The 17575-nt window shown below is 43.0% G+C and overlaps 1 protein-coding gene across 3 annotated transcripts in view; it reads right to left on the bottom strand.

Annotated features, from left to right (window-relative positions):
- fer (fer (fps/fes related) tyrosine kinase) overlaps positions 1-17132 on the bottom strand; it is a 409042-nt gene extending 391910 nt beyond the window's left edge. For 2 of the 3 annotated variants that reach the window (XM_068029798.1, XM_068029800.1), the window contains exon 1: positions 16948-17132. The gene's annotated coding sequence lies outside the window, so the exon portion shown is untranslated. Of the gene's footprint in view, positions 1-16564; positions 16809-16947 lie in introns of those variants that run through there. The other variant, XM_068029799.1, reaches the window with a different exon arrangement.
- Positions 17133-17575: the final 443 nt, after the last annotated feature.

Genomic DNA, 17575 nt, shown 5'->3' with positions numbered 1-17575 from the left:
AGCGACAAAACGGGAGCTTAGTTCAGATGACCAAAAGCTTAAAGAGCTAGGTTTTAAGGAGTGTCCTGAAGGAGGAAAGAGGGGCAGAGGGAGGATATTCCAGAGCTTGGAGCCTAAGCAACTGAAGGTGCGGCCACCAATGGTGGAGCAATTAAAATTAGGGATGCCCAAGAGGCCAGAATTGGAAGAGCGCAGATATCTTGGAGGGTTGTGGGGATGTAGGGATTTGTAAACAAGGGGGAGAATTTTAAAATTGAGGCCTTGTCAGACCAGGAGCCAATATAGATCAGGAAGCAAAGGGGTGATGGGTGAATGGGACTTGGTGCGAGTTGAGACACAGGCAGCAGAATTTTAGATTAGCTCAAGTTTAAAAAGGGCAAGCTGGGATGCTGGCCAGAAGAGTACTGGAATAATCACGTCTAGAGGTAACAAAGGCATGGATGTGGGTTTCAGCAGATGAGCTGAGGCAGGGCAAAGACGGATGATGTTACAGAAATGGAAGTAGGCAGCTGTGTTGTTGAAGTTACTGAGTCAGAAGCTCAGCACAGAGTTAAATAGGCCACCAAGCCCATGAACAGTCTGGTTCAGTCTCAGACATTAGCCAGGGAGAGGGACAGAGATGGTGGTTAAGGAACAGAGTTTGAGTCAGAGGCTGAAGACCATGGCTTTGGTTTTCCCAATGTTTAATTCGAGGAAATTTCTGCTCATCCAATATTGGATGTCGCACAAGCAGCCTGACAAATCAGAGGCAGTGGAAGGTAGAGAGAAATGGTGGCGAGGTTCAGCTGGGTGTCTTCAGTTTACATGTGGAAATTGATGGTTGTGTGTTCAGAAGAGGTCGCTGAAGGGCGGCATATAGTTGAAAAAATAGACCTAAGAATAGATCCTTGGGGGACTCCAGAAGCAATGGTGCAAGAGCGGCAAGAGAAGCCGTTAAACCACATAGGTTAGACCTGACCCCGGCATGTGTTTAGTTGGCTGATCTCAAACAGATGTCAACTAAGCATTACAATCAACCCAAGCATCCAAGCTGGAGGCAGGAAACAGCTTAAAAAACTCTGCTTTCCACCCACAATTATTAGCCAGCAACAACTACTAGAAAAAGGTGAGCTTGTGTGAAAATTGGCTATGGGTAGTACTCGATTTGGCTGGGATCCTTCCCCTTCTCCCCCTCAATCACTCAGGCTCACAAAATCAACAATGGTGTCGAGCAAGATACAGGACGCCTATTCCCCCAGTGTTCATAAAGCCCAAACCATTGCCCAACAAGAATCATTTGCATTTCAGAAATGAGAGAAAAATTGGAAGGGGTGGGGGAAGGAGGAGGCGGGGTCTGAGGATAAACCCTTGTTAAAAAAAAAATTACTGCAAAAGTAAAATATGGAAATTCTTCCACAGTAAAAGGAAAAGCGTCAGGCCCAGAATATCTTGAATTTCAAAACATCAAAATCTCTACCAGGAAGTTGTTTGGTCTATCAAAATGCTGCTGCAGAACAGCTCAGCATGGAGGAGTTCACAGTGAAGAAACAATAGGCAATGGGGGGGGGGGGGGACGTTCAATTATGAACTACGTTTGTCCAAACTGATGACTATTTACAAATTTTTAGTATTACAATTGAGGTACAATTGTTTGAAATTCAAAATTATCCTAGGTTCTAAGAAACAAGTACAAATCTACAGAAAACAGAAAAATCAAAATCCTTTTATCATGCAACTAACTGAACTTTCTTGTTTCTACAAAAAAAAAAAAATCCAAAAAAAAACTTACCAACTTAACTGGTTTTGACAGTTCCAAACATAAATAAGAGTTTGTAGGTCAGTGATAGATTATTGTGGAGAAAAATTACCATTATAGACAGTCATTTTAAGCAGGATTTAAAAGTACTTTAAAAAGATCCACGTGTATGTGAATACAGAATAAATGTCATTTTGCGTTATGCTTTTGGGAAGAAGCAAAGAAAACAGCCTAATTCCTTTCAAATAGCAATGTCCTATTAACTAATTTCTATAAACATAACAAGAGGAACAATTAAAAACAAAACCACGACAGTTGAGTTATCCATTAAATATATCTAGAAAGTGCTTGTATGGTTTTCAGTCAAGGAGAGACTCGGGTTTAGCTGCGATGTTTCATACGCCAAATAATCTGCCAACATACAGTGTCCCGGTCCACACAAAGAATTGTCACTTGGGTGGAAACCAATGCAAATCATAGAGAAGTGCTTCATTCCTGGTTTACCCAGCTTTCCTGAACACCCCTTGGAAGAGGAAGCCAAAAGACTTGATTTTTGTCAGTCCCTTGATGACACTCCTAAGCTTCAAATGAATTTTATCTTTTGGTGGAGTGAAGTTGGGAGTCGGAGCTTTTTTTAAAAACAAATGTGACCACATTAGCTATTAGTAATTGGCTGCTTATTGATTCCTCTCTTAGATTTACAATTCTGTGTAATCTTTTCAAACATGACTACACAGAATTAAAATTTGTTCCATAATTAGCTACATCCTCAAAATCCCCAACATGTATGTACTGTTTTTTCTCTCCTTTCAAGTAAAAATCAAGTACCCCACTTAGAGCTATCAGAAAAGACGATATAGGCTGGGGCGCTTTTCTCCAGAGAACAGCTGACAGAGATGTCCTAATATAGGTCTACATAAAAAAAAAATTATGAAGGGATTAGATAGGGTAGAAACAGATAAGATGTTTCCACTCATGAGGTGTCTAAAACTAGGACCCATAAATAGAAGACAGTCAAAAATAAATCCAACAAGGAATTTAGAAGAAACTTCTTTAGCCAGAGTGGTTAGAATGTGGAACTTGCTACCACAAGTAGCTGAGGCAAATAGTATAGACGCATTCAAGGAAAAGCTAGATAAGTACATAAGGGAGAATGGAATAGAATGAAGCGAGATGAAGCAAGGTTGGAGGAGACTTGTGTGAAGCATAAATACCAGCATCGACCTGTTGGACCAAGTGCCCTGTTGCTGTGCTGCAAATTCTATGCAATTCAAGTTTTGCTTGTGTGTATGTTAATGCAAAATGTATTTTTGCTGTCTTGCTTCCCTACATCAGTCCCCATCTTCACTCGCTCAAGTCAGAGCAGTGCAGTTTGAATGTATTTGGCACACAACTAGCTCAGTTATTAATCTCCGGATCTAGCTTTGCCATGTCAGAAAATGACAAGTTAACTGCAGATAAGGAAGGCCATTCAGCTCATCTTCTCAAAGTCCTAAAATCTCTGCTTTACAGCATCCAGTTGTTGGATACAGCAACAAATGGAAGCTCTCGAGGGCTTCCAGCTCCACTACTCCATCTAGAAGTCCATTCCATGTACTGATCACTCTTTGTACAAGGAAGAACTTCTTGAAATTTACCTTTTACTAGTGTAAACTAGAGATCCAGGGTCTGCCATTGCAATTTAGTTTGAAGTAGTAATTTTCCAGATTTAATTTTTCCATCTTAAGTACTTAGTTCAAGAGCACCGGCCAGCATCATGACCTCTATATCAAGAAAGGCAAGAGTAGCAATGCCATGGAAACAACATTGTACACCCCACCCCCACGGTCACTTTGTCAAAATCTTGCAATTCCCTACCTGTCATCATAGTGGGAGCATCATGACCACTGTAACTGTAACAGCTTAAGGTACAGGCTAACCACAAGCTTCAAGGGCAACGAAGAACGGGCATTAGATGCAACCTTACCAGCACTGCCCACATCTTGTGAACAAAAAAAAAAATTATCTGCTTGTGTTTCTGCACAAGTCTGTACATCCCAAATTACTCCAATCTTACCTCACAACTCAGACCTCTTGCATTTGGGATCAGCCTCATGACTCTTCTCAACACTACCTCCAATGCTTGAACACATCATACATCTCAGTGACCACAAATGTACACAATACTCAAAAGCCCAATAAAGCTTTCAGGCTTCCTCTGTTTTAGAACATAAACAGCTGGGGTAGGCCATGCAGCTCCTCAAGCCTGCTCTGCAATTCAATAAGATAATGGCTGACCTACCAAAATCAACTCCACTTCCCTGCCCTATCCCCACATCCTTCGATTCTCTGTACCTGAAACTGCATCAATCTCAGTCTTGAATATACCAGATTGACTCCAAGGCCTCTGGGGGAAAATTCCAAAGAAATTTCTCTTCATCTCAGTTCTAAGTGACTGATGCCTTATCCTGAGACCATGACTTCAAGACTCTCCAGCCAGGGAAAACAGCCTCACAGCATCTACCCTGCAAAGAAAGACCCCTGAGAATTTTATACCTTGCAATGAGATCACCACTCATTCCTGTAAACTCCAGAGAGTATAGGCCCATTCTGCTCAATCACTCCTCATATGACAACTCTCATCCCAGGAATCCATCTTCATTGCACTCCCTCTAAGGCAAGTATCTCCTTCTTAGGCGAGACCAAAACTGCACACAATACTTCAGATGGGGTCTCGCCAATGCCCGGCATAAATGCAGCAAGACTTTCTTACTCTTGTACTCCAACCCCCTTGCCATATAATCAATTATAATAATTGCTTGCAGTACTTGCTTGTTAACATTGTGATGTGTGTGCATGGATACCCACATCCTCTGTATATAAACATTTACAACTTCTAAAAAATGTTTTTCCATTCTTGCTATGAAAAGTGGATAATTTCACACTTCCTCCCACATTATACTCCATATAGAATAACAATGAAAGCAGATGCATGATACCACTACTACTTGCAAGTTCCCCTCCAAGTCACACATCACCCTGATTTGGAACTATAATCGCCAATTGTACAATTGCTGGGTCAAAATCCTGGAACTCCCTCCCGAACAGCAGTGTGGGTGTACCTACACCGCATGGACTGCGACAGTTCAAGAAGGTGCCTCAACACCATCTTCTTAAAATAAATCAGGGATGGACAATAAATGCTGGCTTTGCCATTGGTGTCCACATCCCAAGAACCGATGTAAATAAAAATCTGCCATTTTTACCCAATTACTGAACCATCTATCAATCTTTTGCATCCTCAGCTTACTTTCCCATCTAGCTTTGTATCATCAACAAACAGAGCTATTACACTTGGTTCCCTCAAAGTCATTGATATAGATTTGCAAACAGCTGATGCTTAGGCATCAATTCTTGTGGCATTCCACTTAAGAGCATATGATGTTACATCATCCTAAAAATGATCCACTTATTCCTTCTGTGTTTTCGGTCCATTAACCAATCCTCAATTCAAGTTAACATATTGCACCCCCACCCCTCCCCTCCCCCAATCCCATCAGCCCTAATCCTCTGTAACAACCTCTTGTCTGACACATTAGTTATTTAGTTCAGCATTCTACTGACAATGTTACTTACTGTTCTGCATTTGTTGCAGTCTCTTCAGTCTTTTTCAATTTCACCCTCAGCAACATCAGCTGCAAGCATGTGGTCAGCTTTCACACATATGTTGATGATACCCTGCTCGATTTTCTCAATCAAGTCCTGAATGAGTGGCAACCTCCTCCAATTCAAGAAATGCAGATCAAAACTATCATTTTTGGCCTCACAAGCTCTGCTCCGTTATGATGTATTCCAACCTCGCCCTTGTCACTCCCAAGTTAAACCAAACAGTGCATCAAATTGGCATTTTATTTAATCCAAGGTAATTTTTAAGTCCCACTAAACTGGAGTATCACCAACATTGCTGACTTCCACTTGGGCAACATTGCCTGCTTCCAAAATCCTTTTAAACATCATGCCAGACTCCCACCTCACAAAAAATGCAAATATGCCCCAAATCCTCCCACAGGTAGGTGACAGAGTGAACAAAGGTAATGCTAACTGGGATAGATTTCGAACAGATTTTGCAACTCAAAACTGGGCATCCATGAGATGCTGTGGGCTATCAGTACAATTGTATTCAACGACAACCTGTAACCTCATGGCCTGGCATATCCCCCACTCTACCATTACCATCAAGCCAGGGGGCCAACCCTGGTTCAATGAAGAGTGCTGGAGGGCATGCCAAGAGATCACCAGGCATACCTAAAAATGAGGTGTCAACCTGGTGAAGCTACAACACAGAACTACTTGCATGCCAAACAGCAAAAACGGCATCCGATAAACAGGGCTAAGCGATCCCACAACCAATGGATCAGATCAGAGCTCTGCAGTCCTGCCACATCCGGTCATAAATGGTGGTGGAAAATTAAACAACTAACAGGAGGGGGGAGGCTCCACAAGAATCCCCATCCTCAATGATGGGGAAGCCCAACACATCTGTACAAAAGACAGGCTGAAGCATTTGCATCCATCTTCAATCGCAAGCACTCAGCCTCCTCCTGAGATCCCCAGCATCACAGATGCTAGTCTTCAGCCAATCCGATTCACTCCACGTCAGATCAAGAAACTGAAGGCACTGGATACTGCAAAGGCTATGCGACCTGACAACATTCTGGCAACAGACTTGTTCTCCAGAACTAGTCACGCCCCGAGCCAAGCTGTTCCAGTACAGCTACAACACTGGGATCTACCCAGAAATGTGGAAAATTGCCCAGGTATGTCCTGTCCACAAAAAGCAAGACAAATCCAACCTGGCCAATTACCCCTCATCAGTCTACTCTTGATCATCAGTGATAGAAGGGGCTGTCAACAGTGCTATCAAGCAGCACTTACTGAGCAATAACTTGCTCACTGACCCCCAGTTTGGGTTTCACCAGGGCCATTCAGCTCCAGACCTCATTACAGCCTTGGTCTATACTATGACAAAAAGAGCTGAACTCCAGAGGTGAAAGTGACTGCCCTTGACATCAAGGCAGCATTTGACCAAGTATGGCATCAAGCAGCATAAGCCAAACTGATGTCAATGGGAATCAGGAGGAAAACACTTCACTGGTTGCAGTCATACCTAGCACAAAGGAAGATGGTTGTGGTTGTTAGAGGCCAATCATCTCAGTCCCAGGACATCACTGCAGGAGTTCTTCAGGGTGGTGTCCGAGGCCCAACCATATTCAGCTGCTTCAATGACCTTCCCTCCATCATAAGGTCAGAAGTGGGATGTTCACTGATGATTGCACATGTTCAGCACCATTCACACCTCCTCAGATGCTGAAGCAGCAAGACCTGGACAACATTCAGGTTTGGGCTGATGTGTGCTGTGAATGTTACTTGCCACTTAAGCACCAGGCAATGACCAGTGCAAATGAGAGAACCTAACCATCTATCCTTGACGTTCAATTCCATTACCACCACTGAATCCACCCCTATCAACATCCTGGGGGTTAACATTGACCAGAAACTGAAATGGACCAGCCACATAAATGCTGTGGTTACAAGAGCAGGTCAGAGGCTAGGAATTCTACAGCGAACAACTCACCTCTTGGCGTAAATAAGTTCCTTCTAAATTTCCTATTGGATTGCCTGTCCACCATCTACAAGGCACAAGTCAAGAGTGTGATGGAATACTCACCACTTGGCTGGATGAGTGCAGCCATAACACTCAGGAAGCTCAACACCATCCAGGACAGTGCAGCACATTTGATTGGCGCCCCATGCACCACCTTCAACATTCACTCCCTTGTCCACCAACACACAGTAGCAGCAAGATGCACTGCAGCAACTCACCATGCCTCCTTCAACAGCACCTTCCAAAGCCATGACCTCCACCATCTAGAAGGACAAGGATAGCAAATGCATGGGAATGCTACCACCTGCATGTTCCCCTCCAAACCACACACCATCCTGACTTGGAATGGTATATCGCCACTCCTTCACTGTCTCTGGGTCAAAATCTTGGAACCCTTCCTAACAGCACTGTTGGTGTACCAACACCCCAAGGCTGCAGCGGTTCAAGAAGGCAGCTCACCACCACCTTCTCAAGGGCAATTAGGGATGAGCAATAAATGCTGGCCAGCAATGTTCACATCCCACGAATGAGTAAAAAGAAAACACAGTAAACGTAATACCTAGGTTTCCAAAGGCTTTCGATGTGGTACCAAATTTTACATTTATACATCAGGTCACAGCATGCAGAGCCAGAGGACAAGTAGCAGAATGGATAGGCAGCTGGTCACAAGACTGAAAGCAGACAGTAGAAGTAAAGGGTAGCTGTTAAAAATGGCAGGTGGTGGTAACTGGGATCCCACAAGAATCAGTGCTGGGATCACTTCTGTTAACAATTTATATTAACAAATTCGAATTTGGAATCACAAAATTTTTACATTTGCAGATGACACCAAATTAGGACAGCTAAGTTCTGATCGCCATATTTTAACAACTTTAGAGGCACTGGAGAGGATGCAAGACAGATTTAGAAGGTTAACACCAGAACTGCAAGGTTATACCTATTAGGATAGGATGAACAAGCTGGTTTTCTTTTCTCTTGCAAAGAGAAGGCTGAGAAGTGACCTAAAACAAAGAACTTCTGATAATTTTAAAGACTTAATAGACAAAGAGAATATGTTGCTACTTGTGGGGAAGAGCATAACTCGAGGCCATAAATATAAGATAGTCACCAAGAAATCCAATAGGAAATTCAGAAGGAACATATTTACCCAGAGCCTGATGAGATTGTGGAATTCATTATAGCAGGGAGTAGTTGAGGGGAACAGTATAGATGCATTTAAGGGGAGGCTGGATAAGCACAAGAGGGAGAAGGAAATTGAGGATTATGATGATCGAGTTAGATGAAGGAGGATGGGAGGAATTTCGAGTGGAGTATAAAGTCTGGCAGGGACTGGTTGGGCCAGATGGCCCGTTTCTATGCAAGTATTCCACGCTGCACCAAGTCCTACTGACCATTCACCTCCAACCATTGATGACCCACAGCTGCTCCAAGTCCTCAATTTCAAGTTCCTCATTCTCATCTATGGATCCATCCATTACCATATTCCGCCCTATCTCTAATCTCCTCCAGCAATCCCTGTCCAACTGTGTGGAGTTTGCAAGTTCTCCCTGTGTCTGCGTGGGTTTCCTCCGGGTGCTCCGGTTTCCTCCCACATGCCAAAAGACTTGCAGGTTGATAGGTAAATTGGCCATTGTAAATTGCCCCTGGTAGGGAAATATAGGGACAGGTGGGGATGTGGTAGGAATATGGGATTAGTGTCGGATTAGTATAAATGGGTGGTTGATGGTCGGCACAGACTCGGTGGGCCGAAGGGCCTGTTTCAGTGCTGTATCTCTAAAACTAAAAACTAAACTCCAGAACTCCCTTGGTAAAGCTCTCCATCTCTGCCTTCCCACTTTTTGAAACCTGAAGATCCACCTCTGACTAAGTTTTTGGTCACCTTCCTAATCTCTCTCCTGGCTGAAGATCAGTTTTCCTTACCTCTGGCCCCCACAACCCTAACAACCCCAATCTGTGAAGCACATCAGGATTTCCATATTAAAGAAACTACATAAATTCAAGTTGCTGGTCCCTTTGATTATTTTGAGATTAACAATTACTAGATTTGTTCAACTCAATTGGCACTTCATAGACTCGTCATAAGCTACTACATTTTGAGGTTTAAACCATAACTTTTTGAATTGCACGTATTTTAATTCATAACAATTTGCCTTAGCTTTGCTCTACGTATCCACCACTTTGCTCAGTAACCTCTGCTGGTTCCAACAGGGCAATAATTTCAATTGTCTCATCACCAGTTCCTTGTAAACTTCCCACACACGTTATACCCCAGAAATCAAGTTAATCTCCAGCAAATCTGTTCTTTTTTCCATCAATTGTCTCCATTGGGGGGATATGCGTGGAAAGTTCTTTACGCAGAGGGTGGTGGGTGCCTGGAACGCGTTGCCAGCGGAGGTGGTAGATGCGGGCACGATGGCGTCTTTTAAGATGTATCTAGACAGATACATGAATGGGCAGGAAGAAAAGAGATACAGACCCTTAGAAAATAGGCGACATGTTTAGATAGAGGATCGGGATCGGCACAGGCTTGAAGGGCCGAAGGGCCTGTTCCTGTGCTGTAATTTTCTTTGTTCTTTATCCAATGACCTCACCAGTTTGTCAACCACCACCCTGCTTTGCACTAAGAATTCTCATGCATTTCTGGCCATAAAGCTATCTTAGATAGAGCTAGTGATATGCTGGAACTGACTGGAACTTGGGTAATGGCCACAACTCGTTCTAAATTAATTATGCCATGTTTCACGGCACACAGCTTCACACTACATGCTCCCACCCTAACTAAACCTCGACTCTCATCACCACGGCCCAGCTTAAATTTCTCCCTTGAATCTCAAGGAATCTCTTCCCTATTCAAGTACCTCCTCACATTTTCCTTCCGAGTTCTTGTCACCACTGCTCTATGACCCACAAACCTGAACATACATCTGCACACCCTCTGCCAATGTCTTAGCCCCATCTTCATTTAATCTTACTCATCACGCCAACTGTTCCATCCATATCGATTGTCTGCACTTCAACTAAGCTACCTCAAGATGCTTTGCCATTTCAGAGGTCTCAAGGTCACTGATACAGCAACCTTTGACCACTTCCTTGTGGCTTATGCCCTGTTCACAATAACAAGGTGGTCAAAGTAAACAATATTGACTGAGGATCCCTCTTTATCGTACTTGGCCTCCCCATTGCATTTAACAGTCAAGCACAATCGTCTTCTCAGAAAGCAATGTTGCTGACTTCCTGACCTAAAGTAAATTAGATAACGCTTCATTCTGAACTCAGTTAACACTTCACATGTTAAAAACTCAATTCAGAGCAAACAAGTTACGAAAACAAGGTTTTCAATTATGTAGCATCTTAATACATTTGGTGTCTCAAAGTGGTTCACATACAATTCATTACTTTGAAGAAGTGAAATTTAAATGTAACCAAAGCAGGCACACAATACCTTACAAAAAGCAATATGATCAACTGCCAATTAATCTGCATTTAGTGGTCTTGATCAAAGAAGGATTGTTTAAGAATCAGAAAACTCCACACCATTCTTGAAATGGCCCCATGGAATCTAAACCACCAGAGTTTGCAGGCAACATCTCGATTTAACAGGTCATGTGAACAGCCCCTTCAACAATGCAGCGGTCCCTCACGACTGCACGAAGTATGTCTTCCTGAAGTGACACCAACTCAAAGACTATGACTTGTATTTACATCGCACCTTTAACATAGAAAATCATCAAGGTGCTCAATGAATTTGTATTAAGAAAAATAAATTATGCCATGTCAAAGAAAGATATTAAAAGTGTTAACCAAAAGCTTGGTCAAGGGGATTGGTTTTAAAGAGGGCCTTAGAGAACAAGGTGGAGAGCCCGTGGGGTTTATGGAGGAAATTCGATGATGTCGAGGTAACTGAAGGAACAACTGCCAATGATGAGAAAACAGAGGAGGGAAAACAAAAGAAACCAGAGTCAGAGGAAGGTAGAGTTTGGTGAAGGGAGTTGTTGGTTACAGTGATGAGGAGCAGCAAGGTCACAAAGTGATATAAACAAGGATGAGCACTTTAAACTGGAGGCATTGGGGGAACCAGGAGCTATGGTAAGGCAACAAGGACAGAAATGATGGCGAAGCAGGTCATGGTGGGGAATAAGATTGGGGCAGCAGAGATTTAGTTAAGCTGCAGGTTACAGATGTGGAGGATGGTGGGCCAGCCAGCCAGGTAACAAAGGCACAGAAGAGGTTTTCAGCAGCTGATGGGAAGAGGTGGGCACTGTCACGAAAGTAGAAATCGTCACCATCTGCAACGGACGAAGTCAGAAGCTTAACTCAGTTAAATAGGAGGAAGCACAGGGTAGAGTTTTATGGAAATAATGGGTCATGGAGAAGAGGGGATGATTCTGAAGTACTGAGCAGTTTTAGCATAACAGAATGAGGCATCCCCCTTCAAAAAAATGCATATTTGACCCCACTGTACTGGAAACTACTGCCTCATCTCCAACCTCCCTTTCCTCTCCAAAGACTTTGAATGTCCCGCCACAACACTGTAGCCAAAAGCAATGTAGCCTGTGACCAGGATACATTTCCCACCTCACCCTTTTCACCTTCCTTACAGCCTTCAATACAGACCACTATCCTCAACAAACATCTCTGCTCTGTTGGCCAGCCCAATGCAACAGCCTTCACAATTCCATGCTTACCAACCCAACAGTAACCAGTGCATCTCCAGCAATGGCTTCCCTGCACCGTTACATATTCCCCCTAAAGTCCCACCAGGATCTACCCTTGGGCCCCTCCTCTTCGTCATTTGCAATTTGTCCTTTGGTTACATCATCCGAAGACAGTACAGCAAGCTTCCGACAACAACCAGCTCCAATTCTCCACCATCTGCCTATACTCTTTCACTGCCTGTGTTGTCACTGCTTATAGAAGCATCTAGTCTTGCATGAGCTGCCATTTTCTCCAGTTAAACACTGGGAAGACCGCATTCAGTCTTGAGCCCCGACCGAAACTCTTTATGCTTGCCACAGATTCAAACCCCATTCCCAGCTACCATTTTGAACCAGACTGTTGGAAACCTCAATGTCCCCATTTGATCATTAAGCTTACACTGCATGTCCATATCGTGTCCACTGCAAAAGCTGACTACTTCCAATGGCCTAACAATATCCAAATCCTCAATTCATCTGGTGCTGCAACCATCATCTGTACGTTGCTCACCAGCAGACTAGCTGACCTCCTATCCTCCATAATCTTATCACCTAAAACCTGACTGCCCATATCAAAGCTCACTCAGTCACCAACCCTGTTCTTGTTGGCCTGTATTCGTTCCTATCCCCAAAATAGCACCAATTAAAATTCTCAGACTCTTACTTAAATCTTTTCACAGATTCATCTATCCCTATCACAAGAAACTCCTCTAGCTCCAACAAATTGCTTCAACGAAAAGAACTCTGTGATCCTTCATCACACCTTCAGCGTTTCTCACACCAAACCCTCTTCTCCCCCCAGCCTTGGCCCCACTATTGCCAGCCAAGAATTTAGCTCCCTGGGACATTCTTCTGCACAATGGTATTAATCTAATTTGATCAGAGGGTAAAAAGTCACCAAGTTACAATGAGTAGAAAAAGTAACAAAGGGGCATGGGCAGACAATTAGCAGAAGGAAAGGGAAATTTAAGAGAAATATTTCCAGGGAATTATTAAAACATGGACTGATTTATCAGAGCAACTATAGCCGCAGGGACTGTACCAATAAAAAGGGAATTTGATCAATTTATTATTTTTTTTTATTTAGAGGTACAGCACTGAAACAGGCCCTTCGGCCCACCGAGTCTGTGCCGAACATCAACCACCCATTTATACTAATCCTACACTAATCCCATATTCCTACCACATCCCCACCTTCCCTCAATTCCCCTACCACCTACCTACACTGGGGGCAATTTATAATGGCCAATTTACCTATCAACCTGCAAGTCTTTGGCTGTGGGAGGAAACCAGAGCACCCGGCGAAAACCCACGCGGTCACAGGGAGAACTTGCAAAGTCCGCACAGGCAGTACCCAGAATTAAACCCGGGTCGCTGGAGCTGTGAGGCTGCAGTGCTAACCACTGCGTCGCCCAATCAGGAAATATAAAAGATTACAGGGAAAGGGCATTACAGTAGATGGCTTTAGTTGGAGAAAGCATTAGCAAAGGCTTCATGGTCCAAACGCCCATTTCTATGCTGTAATTTCCAAAATCCTTACAGCAAGAAAATTATTGCACAGCAATTCAAGTTTTTGAAACGGTCAGTAATACACTGTTCACATTTTGGAATCCCTTATTCGAGAGGATTGAAGATATGAAGGAAATTTAGGATTCATCAAAACCAAGATCATTTCTAAATAGGAAAACATGAAAGACTGCCACAAACATTCATGGAATAAAGCATTCCAGTCATCAGAGGGGTAAACTCTCAATAAAGCATGATAACCATTAATGCTCAGAGTGGCTACATCCATGGAAATGGCTGCAACTAAAATATTCCAATGTCAACCAAGATAAAATTAGTAGTAAGGAAGAAGCCAAGAGTAGTTCCCAATTGACAAATAATCATATCCTAATACTCTATCCCATATCAAGTTTTGTTTCCCCACCTCCTGGCTGATGTAGATTGGTTTGTAGGCTACCAATGTCTGCAATAAAAATTCACATGTTTAAATTCCTTCATGGCTCTCCATCTCTAACCTTTCCAGCCCTACAGTCCCCACCCCAAAGCACTCAATTCTCTGACTCTGGCCTTTTGCCCTTCCCCTATTCCAATACCCAGCATTGGTGACTATACCTTCATCCATTTAGACCTCATGCTTTGCAATTCCCTCCCTGAACTCCTCCATCTTAAAGCCCAGCTTTTAGTGCAACATTTTGAAGTTAGCCCTCCAAATACCTCTTCCTTTGACATAGCATTCACTTGTTTCCTTAGATCTCTGAAGTGCCTTGTGATGTTTGTCTATGTTAAACAAGCCCTATAAATTCAACTTTTTGTCATTGTAGATGAACTTTTAAGCAATCCAAAAGTAATACAAGCATGTTATGCAGTTAAGTGTGCCAAGAGAATGGAGAATAATTAGACAAGGGCATGCAGATTTATTTCAGTCCCCATTTTAAAGTGATGAATTCTGTTCTTATTTCTTCGATGTTATACAATAAAAAAATTTTAAATCAGAACAAAGCAATTTGGGAAGTCCAGTTGGTTAGCCACAAGGGCTCGAAAACACAAAAGTGATGTACGACAATGCCACCACTAACTGCCGAGTGCAACTACAGCATAAGCTTACATAATTTGTTTCTGTTATAAATGCGAACATGGGAATTTAAAATGAAAAATGTTGACAACAGATGCAAGTTTTCTTTTTAGGAAAACAAGCAGGATATATACATATATATATATAAAAAATGTTGGCCATTAGCTAGCTCTCTTTCAAGTTTCTATGTTTCATTTACTTCCACCAATTAACATCAGTCCAGTTCCACGTTCTGTATCTGAGAGAAGTAGGACTGGTTTTACTCAAAATTGCTACACTTTTCCCCAGAACATGAACCTGTACCTATTAGAGAATAAAACATACTATTCTTAATACACCCTACAGGAGAAATATCGGGGAGACCAAGTCACTTCAACTTTCTCAACAGCTCATGTTTGACTAACTTGGAGTTTTTTTGAAGTAGTAACAGAGAGGGTTGATGAGGACAGTGCTGTTGTGGTGTAAATGGACTTCCAGAAGGCATTTGATACAATGCCACACAACAGGCTTGTGAGCAAAGTCATAGCTCATGGATAAAAGGGACAGTAGCAACATGGATGTGAAATTGGCTGTGTCACAGGAGACAGAGTAGTGATTAATGCATGTTTTTCAGGTTGGAGGAAGGTGGAGTACCCCAAAGTTAACATTGGGACCCTTGCTCTTCCTGATATATATTAATGACCTAGACCTTGCTGTAGAGAACACAATTTCAAAATTTGCAGATGATACAAAACTTGGAAGCATGGTGAACTGTGAGGATAGTGTAGAACTTCAAAAAAAGGACAGACAAGTTGGTGGAATGGGCAGACAAGTGGCAGATGAGGTTCAATACAGAGAAATGTGAAGTGGTTCATCTTGGTAGGAAGAACACAGAGAGACAATACAAAATAAAGGGTACAACTCTAAAGGGGATGCAGGAACAGTGGGATCAGGGTGTATATGTGCATAAGTCACTGAAGGTGGCAGGACCGGTTGAGAGAGCAGTTAATAAAGCAAACAGTATCCTAGGCTTTATTAATAGGGGAACAGAGTCCAAGAGCAAGGAAGTTATGTTGAACTTGCATAAGACACTAGTTCAGCCTCAACTGGAGTACTGAGCCAAGTTCTGGTCACCACACTTTGGGAAAGATGTGAAAGCAATGGAGAGTGCAGAAAATATTCATGAGAATGGTTCCAAGGATTAGGAACTTCAGTTATGAAGATAGATTGGAGAAGTTGTGACTATTTTCCTTGGAAAATACTGAGAGATGACTTAATAGAGGGATTCAAGATCATGAGGGATCCGGACAAAGTAGATAGGGAAAAGCTGTTCCCACTCGTGAAAGGATCAAGAACAAGACACACAGATTTAAAGTATTTAGAATTTAGAATTTAGAACATTACAGCGCAGTACAGGCCCTTCGGCCCTCGATGTTGCGCCGACCTGTGAAACCATCTGAAGCAAAAATAACATGAAGAAAAACATTTTCATGCGAGTGGTTAAAGTCTGGAATACACTGCCTGAAAGAGTGGTGCAGGCAGGTTCAAGCGAGGCATTCAAAAGGGAATTAGGTTATTATCTGAAAAGAAATAATGTGCAGGGTTACAGGGAGAAGGCAGGGAAATGGCACTAGGTGAATTGCTCATTCAGAGAGCTGGTGCAGTCACGATGGGCCGAATGGCCTCCTTTTGTGTTATAACAATTCTGTGATTGCGAGATCTAAAACATTTTTAAAACACCATCAAATTTAATAAAAGTTAGCAAAGACACTAGTTACATTCAAGTATGATTTTCACCGTTACTCAAACATATTGGCAGTACAAGTTATTTTTTAGGTTAACTATTGTGTCAGTATAGCAAAACGAAATCAAGGTATTATAAATACTAAAGTTTTTCTCAAGACATTCAATACACCATCAAATTGACATTTTACCCTCTTTCCTCAATCTTGAATCTTCGACGTAACAGCACCAACAGTCTGCTATAAAGAGGCGATTCTGCGTCTCATTGAAATAAAGTTGTAAGTAAACAGAGGCATGAAGTTGCAGGTTGTGACTGTAGATAAACACAATCAATCACCATCAGGCCAAATAACTGATGTACCGCCACACAGCATAGGTTACAGAGGCTGGATCGGGCAATCGGACCAGAGTTATCACTGCACGGTTACTGATCATTTCACCGATAGGATGGCTCTCTGGTAGTAGGTGTGCCGGGGTCGCCCCCACTGGGGCTGAGACTAAGACTGGAAGGGCGATCCCTCCCATTGATCAGCCGGGTTTGTTTGTCGGCTGCGCCCAGACTCGCCTTACCTACCTCGTCAATAACAGAATGAAGTGAAGAAATCGCACGCCAGGAATGCTGAATAACCACAGATTAGACCACCAGCCGGAAACATTGACCAATCCTCCAACCACTGCACTTTTTAACTTTTAATACTGGCTCGTCGAGAACAACCGTTCCCAGGCAGCCCGCATGCGCGGCAACACACAAAGCCTGCTGGGACATGACGGCAGAGTTCCAGCTGGAACGTTCGCAAAACTGAGCATGCGCTTGCAGATCGGCGAACACAAGTGCGCCTGCGCGATAGTCATTGGGTCCCATCGGCACGTTTCAGGTCCATCAGTGATTAATATTTTTCTTCATCTTTTGAGGTAATCTCATCAGAAGTGCAGCTTGTGAGATGCTCGAGTAACAGAATTAAACATGCAAAAAGCAGTAACTAATTCTTAAACTATGCACTCTGTGTTTGACACGCGCCACTCCCTGCAGCTACGTCATGGGCGAGGGGGCTGTTGCGGTTTGCACATGCGCGTTAGGGACCAGAATCCTCTGACGACAGAGATAAAATGGAATTCCTGTCTCGAGCGCGGGTGCCTGCACGTGCTTGCATCCTGCCTTCTGATTGGAGAGCGAATTGCCACCAAAATAAGGGTGCAGTGTG

The sequence above is a fragment of the Heterodontus francisci genome, chromosome 4 (assembly GCF_036365525.1).
Source record: "Heterodontus francisci isolate sHetFra1 chromosome 4, sHetFra1.hap1, whole genome shotgun sequence".
NCBI classification, from domain to species: domain Eukaryota; kingdom Metazoa; phylum Chordata; class Chondrichthyes; order Heterodontiformes; family Heterodontidae; genus Heterodontus; species Heterodontus francisci.
Note: the sequence above shows the minus strand (reverse complement) of the source record. Positions and strands in the feature narration are given on the sequence as shown.